Raw genomic sequence first — 4,463 nt, 5'->3', positions numbered from 1 at the left:
GTCAATCTTAAATACTTTATAGAAAAGTTTTATGACCTGCCAAACAGTCCTAATTATGGCATATATAAGCAAATTCCCAAAATTAAATATATTTAAAACATTAAAACTTTTAACAAACCTTACCACTTGCTGCAGTGTCCATTAAGACAGGTGCTTGTATAGGATAATTGTATTTCTCCTCCTACACATCTCTTGAACAACAAATATCTGGACTTATTTTGTTTTTGTCATGTCAATATTGCCTTTATTCTTAAATGTGTGCTTAGGTAAGAAGTACATGGTTCTAAAATTTCACGACTTACTTTTTGATGAATTGTCTAGTTTCAGAAAATCGTACTTTCTCTCAAATCTCACATATATCCAAAGGCATTAATTGTTCAGGACTTTATCACACTAGATAGATCAACTCGGGAAAAACTCAACAGAGAAACTGCAGACCTTAACAATTGCATAGATCAACTAGATTTAACAGAAATCTACCGAATATTCCACCCAGCAGCATCAGCATACACGTTCTTCCCAACAGCACATGGAACATTTTCCGAAATAGAACACATTTTAGGTCACAAACCAAACTTGTAAAGAAACATTAAAATATTGAAGTTATACCTTGCATTCTCCCAGATGACAAGGCAAAAAATATAACTCAACACCTAAAGCCACCAAAGAAATTCCTGTAACAAGTGGAGGCTAAACAACACACTGTTGAGCCACCAGTGGATCATGGAAGAGGTTAGAAATGAAATTCAAGTGGTCATGATATTCAACAAAAATGAACACACACACTCCCAGCTCCTCTGGGAGAGAGCAAAGGGAGTACTCAGAGACAAGTTTATATATTTGAGTTCCTACATCAACTAACTGGAGAGATCTGAAACCAATAATTTAATGAGACATCAAGCATCCTTGAAAAAGAGCAGCAAGATAAAACCCAATCCAGGAGATTGAAATAAATAATCAAAATTAAATCAGAATTAAATGAATTAAAATCCAATAACAACATGGAAAGAATAAAAAAAAGAGTTGTTTCTTCGAAAAAATTAACACAAGTGAGAGACGGTTAGCAAATCTTATTAGAAAAACAAGAGAACACACCCAAATAAACTCAGAGAAGAGAATGGAAACATCACCACAGAAACAAACAAGATTGATAACATTATATGGAAATACTTCTCGAAACTTTTTGTTAATAAGTTTGAGAACTTTGCAGAAATAGGCCTTTTCCAAGCAAATATGGACATGCCGAAACTGAAACAAGATGAGTCAAGCCATCTTAACAGGCCCATATCAAGCCTTAAAATAAAAACAGCCATAAGAGACCTCCCATCTAAGAAAAGCCCAGGATCAGATGGCTTTACAGCAAAATTCTACAAGGCCTTCAAAGCAGAGCTCACACAAATACTCCTCCAACTCTTCAATTAAATAGAAAGAGAAAGTTCACTACCAAACTCATTCTTTGAAGCCATAATCACCCTCATCCCAAAACCAGGAAAGGACTCATTAAAGAAAGAGAACTATAGACCAATTTCTTTGATGAATATTGATGCAGAACTTCTGAACAAAATGTTGGCAAATCGACTTCAGCAATTACTCCAATAAATTATACACCATGATCAAACAGGATTCAATTTCAGGGATGCAAAGCTGGTTCAATATTCACAAATCAATTAACATTATTCATCACATCAACAAAAACAAGGATGAGAACCATATGGTTATTTCAATAGATGCAGAAAAAGCATTTGACAAGATCTAACACCCCTTTATTATCAAGGTTCTGGAAAAATTAGGAATCCATGAAACATTCCTCAATACAATAAAGGCTGTATATGACAAACCTACAGCCACCATTATACTCAATGGTGAAAAACTAAAGCCAATTCCTTTAAAATCAGGACTGAGACAAGTATGTCCACTCTCTCAACTGCTCTTCAATCTTGTATTAGAATGCCTAGCTACAGAAATAATACAAGATGCTAACATAAAGGGGATCTAAATAGGGAAAGAAGAAGTAAAACTCTCTCTCTTTGCAGATGACATGATTTGTATTTAAAGAATCCCATGGACTCCACTCCAAAATTACTCAAGATGATTCAAAACTTTGGCAAAGTAGAGGGGTATAAAATTAACCTTCAAAAATCAATGGCTTTTCTGTATGCCGACAATGAGAAAAGTGTGGCTTGAATAGGAAAGTAACTCCATTCATAATAGCCTCACAAAAAATGAAATATCTAAGAATTAACTTTAGCAAAGAAGTGAAGGACCTCTATGATGAAAACTTAAAAAAACAGAAAAAGGAAATCAAAACAGAACTTAGAAAGTGGCAAAAACACCCATGCTCCGTGATTGGAAAGATCAACATCATGAAAATGGCAATACTTCCCAAGGCTATCTACAAATACAATGTGATACCTATTAATATTCAAACTTCATTCTTCAAGAAAATAGAACAGACAATCCAAAAATTCACATGGAACAAAAGACACGGAATAGAAAAAAACGATATTTAACAGAAAGAACAGTGCTGGAGTAATATCAATATCAAATTCCAAAATCTACTACAAAGCCAAAGTAAACAAAACAGCTTGGAACTGGCACAAGAACAAACCTCAGGACCAATGGAATAGAATTGAAAACCCAGAAATGTACCTACAGACCTGTAGCCATCTAATATTCGATAAGGAATCTAAAAAATAGAATAGAAGAAAGACAGCCTTTTCAGTAAATGTGCTGTCACATTTGGTTAACTACTTGTAGAAAACTAAAGCTAGATCCTTATATATCACCCTGCACAAGAATCAACTCCAAATGGACCAAACACCTTGGAGTTAAAACAGACAGTCTGAAAAAATTACAGGATGGAATAGGAGAAACTCTAAGTATCCTTGCAAATCCCATAATTTTCTTAATAGAGACCCAGAAACACAACAAATCAAAAAAAAATTGGACTTATTGGATTGCATGAAATTGCAGAGCTTCTGCATGGCAAAGGACATAGCTAGCAAGATCAATAGAAAGCCCACGGATTCGGAGATCTTCATTAGCCATACAACGGACAAGGGTCTCATGTCTAAAATATGCCCAGAACTCAAAAAACTATGTTTTCACAGCATTATTTACCATAGCTAAGATATGGAACCAACCCAGATGCCCCTCAGTAGATGAATGGATCAAGAAAATGTGGTATATATACACAAGGGAATTCTTTGCCTCCATCAGAACGAATGACATTGTCCCATTTGTTAGGAAATGACAAGACTTGGACAAAATATGTTAAGTAAGCCAGGCCCAAAGAAACATTGGTCTCACGGTTTCCCTTATTTGCAATAACTAGTATATGTCTGAGTCAAACAGGAAAGGTCAGATAAGCTGATGTTAGGGAAATATACCCAAAGATAAGTATTCAAATGATTTTTCTTTAATCCAATTGTTTCTAATATATTTATAAGATGATTTCTATGTTGCTTTGTATGTCATTCCCCTATGGTTTAGCGACTGCTTTCACTGTATTTGATGTTGGTATAATTTTTGGAGGGGAAGGGAAAAAATATCATTTAAATTGGGATACAGTTGGACCCATTGCAACAATGAGATATAGAAGTCGTTATGTCGTAAAACGAACTTTACAACGTTGATGGGTGTGGGGGAGGATCAGGTGTCAGAGCTAGTGGGAGTTTGGGAAGGGAGAGGAAGGGGAAACAAAGAGGAGGCAACAATGCTTGATAAGAAATGTATTCATTATCTTGTTCATGTTATTGTAACTCCTCTGTGCAGTATTTTCACAATAAAAAGAAAGAAAATGAATTACACTTCATATATAAAAAATGTTCTGTGCTTAATTCAGCAGGAAATACATAACATTGGAATAATAGAGAGAAGATTAGAATGGCCCCTGTGCAAGCATGACATGCAAATTCTTGAAGTGTTCCATATTTTTACAACATGTGCTGGAGGGTATGTGGACAGAAGGGAACCCTACCGAATCCTTGGTGGGGGTGTAAACTTGATCAACCACTTTGGAAAGCAGTATGGAGGTTCCTCAAAAGACTCCACATAAAGCTCCCCCATGACCCAGCAATCCCACTTTTGGGCATTCACCCAAATGATCACAAATAAGACCACAAAAAAACTACCAGCACAACTATGTTTACTGCCCCATTATTTACGATAGATAAGGTATGGAACCAATTCTGATTCCCCTCAATTGATGATCAAGATAATTTGATAGATAGATAGATAGATAGATAGATAGATAGATAGATAGATAGATAGATAGATAGATAGATAGATGGATAGATGGATAGATGGATAGATGGATAGATAGATAGATAGATAGATAGATAGATAGATAGATAGATAGATAGATAGATAGATAGATAGATAGATAGATAGATAGATAGATAGATAGATAGATAGATAGATAAATAGATGCATTCTATGCCTCCATCTGAAAGAATGACATC

At 35.1% G+C, this 4,463-nt stretch overlaps 1 non-coding gene across 1 annotated transcript; it reads left to right on the top strand.

Moving 5' to 3' along the window:
- The first annotated feature begins 3,827 nt into the window (after nucleotides 1-3,827).
- LOC138814742 (U6 spliceosomal RNA) lies at nucleotides 3,828-3,937 on the top strand. Its single transcript, XR_011368068.1, has one exon. It is a non-coding gene; the product is annotated as a U6 spliceosomal RNA (small nuclear RNA).
- Nucleotides 3,938-4,463: the final 526 nt, after the last annotated feature.

The sequence above is a fragment of the Dipodomys merriami genome, unplaced genomic scaffold (assembly GCF_024711535.1).
Source record: "Dipodomys merriami isolate MVZ:Mamm:240054 unplaced genomic scaffold, mDipMer1.0.p SCAF_605, whole genome shotgun sequence".
Classification (NCBI taxonomy): domain Eukaryota; kingdom Metazoa; phylum Chordata; class Mammalia; order Rodentia; family Heteromyidae; genus Dipodomys; species Dipodomys merriami.
The sequence above is the reverse complement of the archived record's forward strand: the minus strand, read 5'-3'. Positions and strand labels throughout refer to the sequence as shown.